Genomic DNA, 12,972 nt, shown 5'->3' on the forward strand with positions numbered 1-12,972 from the left:
AGCCAAAACAAAACTGTGAATGTCCCGGGCCATAAGTGGCCACCAGAATCGTTGCTTAACCAGAAAACTAGTACGGGTTACTCCTGGATGACAGGCTACGTTGGAACAATGCCCCCACTGAATAACGTCTGACCGTAATCCCTCCGGCACAAATAAACGGTTCGGTGGGTAACCGACCGGGGGCGTTACCCCTTCTAAGGCCTTCTTGACCTTCGATTCGACCTCCCATGTGAGTGTGGAGACAAATAGGGTCTCGGGTAAAATGCACTCGGGAGTAACCAGGCGTTCGGAACGATCAAAAATGCGCAATAAAGAATCGGGTTTGATGTTTTTGTAACCCGGGCGGTACGAGAGAGTAAAATCAAAACGACCGAAAAAAAGTGCCCACCGAGCCTGCCTGGAGTTCAATCTTTTAGCGGACCTGATATATTCCAAATTCTTGTGATTGGTCCAGACGATAAAAGGTACCCCCGACCCTTCTAACCAGTGACGCCATTCTTCCAACGCTAACTTGACTGCCAACAACTCTCTGTTACCAATGTCATAGTTACGTTCGGCTGGGGACAAGCGATGGGATAAAAACGCGCAGGGATGCATCTTCTCGTCCGTGGAAGAACGTTGGGACAACACTGCACCTACCCCCACCTCTGAAGCGTCGACCTCCACCACGAACTGACGTGAGGAATCAGGGGCTATCAGAATAGGGGCCGAAACAAAGCGGTCCTTCAGTTTGGCAAACGCGGCTTCAGCCGCGTCTGACCACCTGAACGTAGTTCTGGGGGAGGTCAAGGCAGTCAGAGGTGCGGCTAGTTGGCTGAAGTAACGAATAAAACGTCGGTAGAAGTTGGCGAATCCCAGAAACCTCTGCAGGGCCTTGCGGGAATCTGGGATTGGCCACTCCACCACAGCCTTAACCTTCTCAGGGTCCATACGTACTCCCTCAGACGAAATTATGTACCCAAGAAATGGAACCGACTGTGTGTGGAACTCGCATTTCTCCGCCTTGACAAAAAGCCCATTCTCTAGCAACCTCTGAAGCACTCGTCGGACGCGCTGCACATGTTCCTGGAGAGAAGAAGAAAAAATCAATATGTCATCCAGGTAGACATATATGAACTGATCGACCATATCTCGCAGCACGTCATTGACGAGGGCCTGGAAGACTGCTGGGGAGTTGGGAAACCCGAAGGGCATGACCAAGTATTCAAAGTGACCCCTGGGGGTGTTAAAAGCAGTCTTCCATTCATCCCCCTCCCTGATGCGGACCAAATGATAAGCATTACGCAAGTCCAATTTCGTGAAGAGTGACGCTCCCTGCAACCTCTCGAAAGCTGAAGACATCAACGGCAAAGGATAAGTATTCTTTACCGTTATGTTGTTCAACCCCCGGTAATCAATACAAGGTCGCAGCGATCAGTCCTTCTTCCCCACAAAAAAGAACCCCGCCCCCGCTGGAGAAGAGGAAGGGCGAATGAACTTCGTTGCTAGAGAATCAGAAATGTATTTCTCCATGGCCTCCCTTTCTGGAGCAGAAAGCGAATATAACTTGCCCTTAGGCGGAGATTTACCTGACAATGAATCTATGGCACAGTCGTAGGGACGATGCGGAGGCAGAGAAGCAGCTCGAGACTTACTGAACACCTCCTTCAGGTCGTGGTACTCCGCGGGCACGTTAGACAAATCCACTGCTTTCTCCTGTAACACAGACATAGGAACAGACGAACAGGCAGACACAAGACAGGACTCATGACATTTAGTGCTCCACTCCGTAATGGACCTCCGGAGCCAGTCCACTCTAGGGTTGTGTTGAGTCAGCCAAGGATGTCCGAGTACTATGGGTGCAAGAGGTGAGTCCATGATGTAGAATGACAGAGTCTCCGAGTGGTTACCAGATGTGATGAGGGTAATGGGTCCAGTAGATAGTGAAATCATAGGAAGCTCTTGACCATTGAGTGCATGAACTGAAATGTCATGTGGGAGTGACTGAAGGGGAATCTGAAGGTTGTGTGCGAGAGTGCAGTCCATAAAATTACCTTCCGCCCCGGAGTCCAATAGTGCTTGACAGTCGTGTTGGCATGTTGACCATCTTAGTCTTACCGGGAGGAGGGTAGATGTCGATGAGGTCTTCTCGGCGGAGATCCCACCCGTTAGTAGCCTCACTGTTACTATCGGGCGTGGCCTTTTACCGGACACGTGTTCAAAAAATGTCCAGCTCCGTCGCAGTAAAGGCAAAGGCCTTGGGACCTCCGCCTCTCCTTCTCCTCCCAGGAAAGCCGAGCTCGCCCTACCTGCATGGGCTCGGGATCGTAGGTAGGGCTACATCCCGAGCCTCATGGCGGCGGAGAGTGCCTGGAACGACTCGCAGCATGGGTCTTGGTTTTCCCACACCGCCGTTCCCCAAAGTGCCGCTCTCCCAGTCAGCAGCGAAAGGACGAATGCGACCTTGGATCGCTCATTGTTGAAGGTTCTCGGTTGCAGTGCAAAGTGCATGGAGCATCCAGTCAGGAACGCTCGACAGAAACTGGGTTCTCCGGCATACCTCTCAGGCACAGGTAAGCGAGGTTCCGACTGGGAGAGAGGATCCGATGGTGTGGGAGGAACGGACGGTGTGGGCGGCGCAGTGGGAGCTCGCAGTTGTTGGATTTGCTGGGTGAGCTCGGACACCTGTGCCACCAGAGCCTGAACAGCACGGCCAGTGTTGTTAAGCCCCTCCTCCTGGGCGTCCATGCGTTGAATGCTGCTGTTGACGAACGTCTCCATGGAAATCTGAGCTCCGCCTGCTGCTTCCATGCCACGGTCAGATCGTTCTGTCATGCTGATAGAACGAGGAAGCAATAGCAGGTGCAATAAACTCTTTATTGGAAAAACAGATGAAACATATAAGGCAACAAACACTGGCGGGTAACGCAGGGACCTCGATGGTCAAACACGGGTGAGTCTGGGCTGGTGCAGAGTGAAGTGATGGTGATGGTGATCTCCGGCGTGAACGACGAACTGAACAGCGAACAGGAATCCAGGAACAAACACCACACGATCACAGAACGGGAACAGGAACACAGGATCAGGACACCAGACAGCACAAGACTTCAAACAACGATCTGACACTGGAAAGGAGAAAACGGTGAGTATTTAAGGAAGTGATGATGAGTCGCAGCTGGCGCCGATGATGATTGCAGATTGATGAATGAGCATGATTGCTCCGGCCACACCCATAGATCCACGGGACACACACACACATACACAAATAACAAACGCACGAGACAAAAAGAAAGCAATGCATTCGTAAACCGTGTCAACTAGACTATAAAACCAGCAAAAATATAAACAGAAAAAAAAAGAGTATTTTGTACTGTATATTTTGGTATTGTGGGACAACTTTGCTTTAGTTTTACAAAAGTGATGCCCTGAAGAATGCCCTGGGAGCTGACAGCCATTTTTACTGAATGTTTTTATGAGCGATGTTTTTTTTTTGTTTGTTTTTTTTAAGAATTAACAATGATTAGTTATAGATAAAAATATCATTATTCTAGAACTGAGCTTAGTGTATCAAATTATTAGAGCACATAGTATCAATACTACTGTATATTCCTGCAATACAGGAATATTACAGGACTTAATTTCTAGGAAAATGCAATGCAATTAGAATCTCTTAAGTACTCCTTCCCTGACAGCTTGGAGTATTGCGCTAAAAGAACAGCGATTTGAATCTATTGAGTACTCCTGCCCTGAGAGCAGGGTTGCCAACTTTAGTGATTTGCCTGGAGTGAGATTTCTCCCCAAACATGCGCATGCAGCGGCCTACTGGAAATTTTGGCCGGCGGCTACTGCTGCCGCCACCACAAACCTCTTACAGTCTTAACCTACACCGATTACATTAATTTCCCAATGTTTGATGTTTTTGTTTTGATAAGTTTCTTTTTGTTTCTGGCAAGTTTCTTTTTGTTTTGATTAGTTTCTTTTTGTTCACTGTTACTTTGACTATTTGATTTATTATGTGATTGTTATGATCAGGGCATTGCTGAAAGAGAGCTGAAAGTTCATCAAGCTCCCGTGAATAAAGTATGGTTGATGATTAACTAAGGTCATAATCTATGAGGTTAATGCATGGGTGAGGACTATACATGGCATTGCATCTATTCTACTTTATCGTCAACTCATGATCTGATTCAATAGGTTGTGTTAGTAAACTGAGGTTAATACACAGATGAGGTTAATACATGGTTTTGTTTGTTGTTTGCATAAAACACTGACCTGAGGTTGATGCATGGTGCTTATATTCAGGAAATTACTATATATTGGGCCCTTAGAATGCTCCATTACCCTCCTGTCTGTCATAACAATTTTGCTTTGGCTAATTTTACTGGGAAAAAATAGTGGGAAAGTTTCTTGAAAACCTTCATTTATTTATATAGGTGCTCACAAAAAGTCTTTACAAGTGCCTTGTAAACTGGAACAAATAAACTGAATATGAGAACGTGTCAGAATTTCGAATGGTTTCTCTTAAACACTGACGTTTGGCTTGTTGTAACGGGTTGTGGCAGACTTAGCATCTTTTATAATCTGTGCAGGGGGCTCATATTTGTAGCAGGGCTCAATGTCGCTCATTTTGATAGACATAATGGATAAAAGTGTGCCATCAAGACACAGTTTATTCCGTGTGTCTGTATTGTTAAGTCCAACCACGGAGAAGGTACGTTCAGCATCAGCGTTAGAATGTGGCAGAATCAACACTAGCTGTGCAACCGTTACCAGTCTTGGGAATTGTAGGGTTCCACTTATGCGGTTCTTCACAGTGCTGAGATAGGCCCAAATTCGATCCATCCTGTGGTACTCTCCATCTGCACTCTCTCTGACAACAGCATCTCTCCAGATGGCATCAGGGATGTCTTTTTCTTCCATCATCTGGTACTCCAGGAATTCATCATTTAAGTGGTCCTGTTCCCTTAGCTCGTCATATGGCAGGAGATGGTTGAACCTAAACATTAGAGAAACAGAATGAACCATCACTTGTATACCAACTCCTAAACTTATTCCACCTTTTCTCCAGTATAATGATGGTAGGATGGATACCTTTGAACAAAGTACTGCACATAATCCACAGCAACATCTGTTTTCTGCTTGAAGTCCACAAACATGGCATACTGCAGCACTTGGTCATTCAGAGGCAACTTGGCCAAGGCATACTTCACTGATCTTATGAAGAAACGTCTTGCTGCCATGTGGAACTTCTTAACCGCCTCAGGGGAGACATGACCAGCTTCAATGTGTCTGTTCAAGGTGGTTCTTGTTGTGAAGCCAATGCCAAGCTGTGAATCTACAGGCATCACAGAATGCACAATTGATCACCAAGAGCAACTTAAGACCAGCCAACAAAGTATTAAGATAACTGTCTTTTGTGCCCTCATACTGACCTGGGAGTTGGTTCTCTTCATTCATGATGTCCACACTGTCCACATCAACTGCTCTGAAAGCTCCTGGCTTCAGGAATTTTGACATCAGTTTCTTTATGAAAAACCTGATCTTTAGTAAACAAAAAACACAAAAATGTTATTCTTCTTACTTTTAAGCAAAGCAACACTGGGATGGCTCAGAAATAAGGATTCAAGTCCCATGTAATAATCTGTAATATTAACTACTTGCAACATTGAGTGTTACATACTTGGTCATGTAGTAGGTAGTAGACAGAGGGGTCTTGACGTTGGAAGAGAGGGTTGAAGTTTGTAAAGATGATCAGCGTGGACTGATAAAAGAGCAGGTGAATTTCAGTCATTGGATCTTCAAACAGCACATGCAATCGGACGCACCTTGCTTGTTTCTCATCTGAAAGTAGAAATACAGGCAAAAGCAAAAATATCAATAGGAAACAATAAGTAATGATTAATGAATTGGAATATTGATGAAAAGTTAATTTAGGCTACTTCAATAATTCTGAAGTCATACAGAGAATGTCAAGGCTCAGAAAACTTTTGCATTTATGCTCATTTGAGTTAATTAGCAATAATGATGGTGTGACAAAGTGAACCTGAAAATATTGAACTGCTTCATAATATTCTAATTTTCTGAGATACTCAATTCTGTTTTAAAACCTGTAAGCTATAGCCTAATCATCAAAATTAGACTTGACATATTTCACATTGTGTATAATGAATCAATGCAACATTGAATTAAGTTATTGAATGAAAAATGAACTTTTACTCAACAATGTAATTTATTGATCCCTACTTGTACATCTTGTAATGTTATACTTTGCTCAGGATAGGGTTCCATAGCAAGTGATATTCAGCCAATAGGTTTATAAAGCATACACTAGGGTCAATACTTACTGCAGCTTCCAAAATAACTCCTGAGTGCAGCATAGAAGCGTAGAATACGGGTCACAACCTGCTCCAGACTCAGCAACCGTGTGCTCACATGAAGCAGCGTCTCCATGTAAGTCGTGTCACAGAACACACAAAACTCTGAAATGATAAACCATTGATTAATGCAAATGAGCAGTTCAATGTATTTAAAGGGATTGTAGAATGGATGAATTACGTATTATACCTTGTTCTTTGATGTTTAAAATAAATGTATTCTACTTAGATTTATCGATAAGCTCAAATACAATTTTACAGTCTTATTACCCCTTACATTTAGGCTGGGTATTGAAATGGTCTGTTTTGGCCAAATGGCCCTTCTTTAGCAACAATTACTGAAATGTAGTTAAAATTACATCATAAATGAGGTGGCTGAATTACCATCAAGTTTATTCTTCCGTTTGGTGCTGCTCTTGAACCAATAGCCCACATCCACAGCCATGTCTTCAATATCAAACCCTGTGATCTATTTTTTTAAAGGCAGATAGTTCCCAGAAAGCATGCAAGTGTTGTATGTAAATAAATATTTTCCTTTGGAGTACATTTTTGTAATACATGTCTGGGACTAATTTCAGTATTTACCTCAGTGTACACTGCACCAGCAGCAGATGCATTATTGTGCACTATGTGGCACGGGCAGCCCAATATGAACAAGGAGGGGTGCTCTTTCAGAAGCCTTGTTTTTATGGAGTTTCTGTCTCCCACATTCACACTTGCATTGTCCACAGAAAGGGAAATGCAATTAGTCCACGGTATTGAGTGCTTCTTCAACACTGAGTCTATCTTGGCAAAAATGGTTGCTGCAGTACCACAATGCTCTCCTTCTGTTACCCCCATGTCCAGGAATCGGTGGACCACCCCATCCTTGTCAAAGGTCTTTATAGTAATGGGATTCATTTTCTCCTTCCCTGAATTCACAATAATATAGTTAAGTCAGGCCAAAGTTAGTTGCAAAAGGTACCCAAGAGAAAGAATTAAATGTCACCTGTGTCATTGGACCCATCTGTTGAGAGACTGAACGGCTTCTCCCTTAAGTGTTTCACAAGCTTAGACAAAAGATAGGGACTGACTGCCCCATTAATGATGGCCGACGTTTTGGTTCTCGCTGAGGAATATTTCTTTGCAATTTTTGAATCTGGAAAACACTCCCTGAAAAGAGGACTAAGATGATCAGCGAATGCTAACGGAATATTATGGTTGACCATGGCCACCGCAACCTTGATCTCTGCCCTCCTAGTCTGCAAAATGAGAAACATAATAGAGTTACCTTTAGTACATAGAATATATAATACATAAAAAGATGTAATTTAACATCTGAAGTTGACCGTGAGCCTATGTGAGCACTTGCATGGATCTTAATTTACTAATCACCTGAGTCTCAAGATTCAGTTCATCAGTTCTTGAACAAAATAAACTGTGTATTCTCTGGGAGCTTTCAAGACTTTTCTGTTTTTTTTTTTTTTATGTGACCATCACTGGTGATGTGCCTCTGCACATCCGCTCTCCCTTGATGGCCACACTCCAGCTCGCGCCTGCAGATGTCACACCAGAAATGGTGCTGGGTGGTGCCAGGTTTTATAAAAGGCCACTCTGTACTCCAGGCACTACTGAATTTTGTACTGTACTTTGCAGCTCCTGTTCTGGCCCTTTTCTTGCTTGAATTTCGACTGGCATCCTCCTCGTCATCCTGACAATGTCCCTCTTCCACCACCCTTGCCTCTATCTAAAAGGCAGGGTTAAATCTACATAATCACATGGCATCCTTCTTTCCAATTACACAATTATTCATGATACACACTGCAAAAAAATGCTTTTCTTACTTAGTATTTTTGTTTTGTTTCCAGTCCAAATATAAAAAAAATTCTTAAATCAAGAAGCATTTACTAGAGAAGTAAAATGACATTAGAAATTCTATTTTGTTTTAAGATAAAAAGAAAGTCATTTAAGTAATTTTTGCTTAAAACAAGCAAAATTATCTGCCAATGGGGTAAGAAAAAAAATCTGAATTTGAATGGAAAACAAGAAAAAAAAATCTTAATTCAAATGGAAAATTGTTTTAAGCAAAAATTACTTAAATTACTTATTTCTTATGTCATTTTACTTCTCTAGTAAATGCTTCTTGATGTAAGAATTTTTAGATATTTGGACTAGAAACAAAACAAAAATACTAATTAAGAAAGCATTTTTTACAGTGCAGAAGCCAATTATACCCACACTACTCTGCAGAATAGCCGCTACACAAATGCTGAAACCTCGTCTCGCACCTAACCCCATCCCCACCAGAGTCAGACCTCATATACCTGATATATTCATATATTTAATTTTTATACACACACCCCTGGTCCCCAACCCCCATTTTTAGCCTACCAGAAAAGATAGCCTACTACCTTTCTCGCTTAATGTTTACACGTTTATCATCTAGGTCAGGTGTAACAAATAATCATCTTTGAAACCAATTAGCTTACCTGCTGGTGAGATTCTGTTGTCTCCCCAACCTCCTCTCTACGTTTGTCCGTCATCTTTCGAAAATATGTCAGCAAACTCATGATCTAACAAGGAGTTAGTTATAATCCATCGTTAACCCCGTTTTGTGTTATATATGGCTTTCATTAACGTTACACCTAAAACTTTAACGGGACCGTTTCTTTGCTTCGCTAAGAGTATAATAATGCGACTTTCTATCAGACGAAGTTTAGTAATGACATACAGTTGAGCAAGTATATTGTTTTGATAAATTATATGTTTCTTAACTAGATAACCATTCTGATTCTACACCAAACAGGCCACTAAACGTTTTCCTGGCGTTTAAGGTGAAGTTGCCATGGAAGATTCCAGCAGACGGACGTCACTGACGTAACGACGACAAGTGTTTCCAGCGAATCAACAATCAGAGAAAGGCATTAGACACAGCAGTGGTCCAATCAGTAGTTACAAGCCTGAACTTATAGTAATTCGGAAATTAATGCACATGAGTGAAAAAAAAAATACAGCACAGAAGAATGTCTATTTTAGCGTGAGCTTTCTTTGTTGAGCGTGAGAGCGTGAGATTAAGGCTGAATGCGTGACTGTCACGCTAAATGCGTGAGAGTTGGCAACCCTGCCTGAGAACAGCGCATAATACACTAAAATAACAGCGATTTGAATCTATTGAGTACTCCTGCCCTGAGAGCAGCGCATAATACACTAAAATAACAGCGATTTGAATCTATTGAGTGCTCCTGCCCTGAGAGCAGCACGTAATACACTAAAATAACAGCGATTTGAATCTATTGAGTACTCCTGCCCTGAGAGCAGCGCGTAATACACTAAAATAACAGCGATTTGAATCTATTGAGTACTCCTGCCCTGAGAGCAGCGTGTAATACATAACAGCGATTTGAATCTATTGAGTACTCCTGCCCTGAGAGCAGCGCGTAATACACTAAAATAAAAGCGATTAGAATCTATTGAGTGCTCCTGCCCTGAGAGCAGCGCGTAATACACTATAATAACAGCGATTTGAATCTATTGAGTACTCCTGCCCTGAGAGCAGTACGTAATACACTAAAATAACAGCGATTTGAATCTATTGAGTACTCCTGCCCTGAGAGCAGCGCGTAATACACTAAAAATAACAGCGATTTGAATCTATTGAGTACTCCTGCCCTGAGAGCAGCGCGTAATACATAACAGCGATTTGAATCTATTGAGTACTCCTGCCCTGAGAGCAGCGCGTAATACACTAAAAATAACAGCGATTTGAATCTATTGAGTACACCTGCCCTGAGAGCAGCGCGTAATACATAACAGCGATTTGAATCTATTGAGTACTCCTGCCCTGAGAGCAGCGCGTAATACACTAAAAATAACATCGATTTGAATCTATTGAGTACACCTGCCCTGAGAGCAGCGCGTAATACATAACAGCGATTTGAATCTATTGAGTACTCCTGCCCTGAGAGCAGCAAGTAATAAACTAAAATAACAGTGATTTGAATCTATTAAGTACTCCTGCCCTGAGAGCAGCGCGTAATACTCAAAATAACAGTGATTTGAATCTATTGAGTACTCATGCCCTGAGAGCAGCGCGTAATACACTAAAATAACAGTGATTTGAATCTATTGAGTACTCCTGCCCTGAGAGCAGCGCATAATACACTAAAATAACAGTGATTTGAATCTATTGAGTACTCCTGACCTGAGAGCAGCGCGTAATACACTAAAATAAAAGCGATTTGAATCTATTGAGTACTCCTGCCCTGAGAGCAGCGCGTAATACACTAAAAATAACAGCGATTTTAATCTATTAAGTGCTCCTGCCCTGAGAGCAGCAAGTAATACACTAAAATAACAGCGATTTGAATCTATTGAGTACTCCTGCCCTGAGAGCAGCAAGTAATACACTAAAATAAAAGTGATTTGAATCTATTGAGTACTCCTGCCCTGAGAGCAGCGCGTAATACAGTAAAATAAAAGTGATTTGAATCTATTGAGTACTCCTGCCCTGAGAGCAGCGTGTAATACACTAAAATAACAGCAATTTGAATCTATCGAGTACTCCTGTCCTGAGAGCAGCGCGTAATACACTAAAATAAAAGTGATTTGAATCTATTGAGTACTCCTGCCCTGAGAGCAGCGTGTAATACACTAAAATAACAGCAATTTGAATCTATCGAGTACTCCTGCCCTGAGAGCAGCGCTAAGGAGGGAGATGTATCATTTTGACCGTTGAAATATCGCAGAAAATTTGAACGAGTTCTGTTCTCGCATATCAATTTAACAGACAGCGAGGTAGCATTGGAAAAGCATGTTTTACACCAGTTACCCCATAAGCAGCTTTGTTTTGGTCGACTGATGAAACAGTCAAATCAAAATGCATACAATACGATATTTAGACGATTGATTATTAGTTCTGTGCATTTTTAAATGTTCGCTTTTTATCTTAGTTAACGTTAGAGGATGTTGCATTGTAACAAAATATAGTAGTAAATTCACTTACCTTGCAATAAATGCGTTCTCACTCCCACGAACATCTGTCTTTTATTCCGACTATTCCTCAAGAATCCCTCCGCAGCGCATCTCAAATTCAAACGTCTAAACCCCACCCTTGCTTCAGTTTCATTGGTTGAAGCTGTAAACCAATCATTTCCTTTCTGCCCTCAGAACATGTTTGAGTAAGTAAAACTCCCATCTGCATTTTAATATCTGTAGGACCTATGCCTGAGGTCCTGACCACATGACCACATTTTTCACAGCAATAAAGACATCTTATCTGATCGTCGCCCCGGTGACTGAAACCTTTCCTGCTCTCTTGTCTCTTTTGGGGGGATGTTTCATTCCTAAGAGTGGGCTTCGAAGCTTATTTGTTAAATGTAACAAATAGTTATGTGTCTGATTGTCTCAGTCGTTACATACTGTTACCTGTGCTTCTACTCATGTGATTTATCTCATTCGTTGCACTTGTGGTCTTGCATATGTTGGTAAAACGTCTGGACCATTGCGTACTCGCATTAGCGAACATCGCAGTAATATTAGGACCGGAGATATGCGTAGTCCTATAGCGTCTCATTTTAGACAAGTATGTCATAACGTCAGTGTTTTACAGTATGATCGGGCCGCGTTGCTCCACAATAAGGCACATATGCAGGACTTTTGTATTACCCAGGACAGATTTTCTGAGTTTTTCCCTCCAAAACTGGAGTGCCACGCGTCATCGCCGGAAATACCTGTTGCTTACCCGGCGCCGCAGCAGGAGAAGGAAACGGGGATCCAGGGCTGGGGTCCAAGTCTGGATGAGAAAGTGGCGATCCCGTGGATTTTCATCTGGGCTGAACGGATCCAGAGCTCCCGGGAGTGAGCGGTGCCTGAGGCCGGTTCCGGTCTGCAAGTCAGATTGGGAGGCGGTCTGTGCATCATCGCCTGTGTGGAGCACCTCCGACCGGATCTTTCTCAACCGGCCTGCTTGCCATCGTGCGCCCCGCCAGCGTGTCCTGCAGGGTGGGAATTATGTAATTTTAGGGGCAAGGCCATGTGGCCTCCACCTTTTCTTTTTTTTTAGGGGCACCAAGGCCATATGACAGGGCACAAAGGCCATTGAGTACAATTCGATGGTTTTCCCATTCAGATTGATACCATAACACCCTAATTTGGAATAAGACATGGATTATGACTTTTTTAATAAAAAAACAAACATTTTTTTAATGAGAGAGAGAGAGAGAGAGCGCCATTACATCCAGAAGGTATACACCCTCACACAACAATAGAAACAACACAAATGGCAATAAAAGCATTCAAAATATTCATTCAGTCCTCTATATCATGTGAGTGTGAGAGAGAGAACCATTTCATCCAGAAGGTATACACCCTCACAATCATTATCGCTCAGCGCTCAACGCAGTTTGCTTCGCGCTCCACTCAAATCGCCCCCCGCTCGCTCCAAAAAAGGAAAAAAATCTACATGTATATCACTTGTAGCGGTCCCCAAGCTTTTTTGCGCCACAGATCGGTTTAATATCAGACAATATTTTCACGGACCGGCCTTCAAGGTGTGGCGGATAAATACAACAAAATAAAATGATAAGAACGGCATAAAAACTGGGGTATATTTTTTTTGCCTATAATAATAAACGTGAAATCA

This window comes from Scardinius erythrophthalmus, assembly GCF_964197995.2.
Source record: "Scardinius erythrophthalmus genome assembly, chromosome: 2".
Classification (NCBI taxonomy): Eukaryota; Metazoa; Chordata; class Actinopteri; order Cypriniformes; family Leuciscidae; genus Scardinius; species Scardinius erythrophthalmus.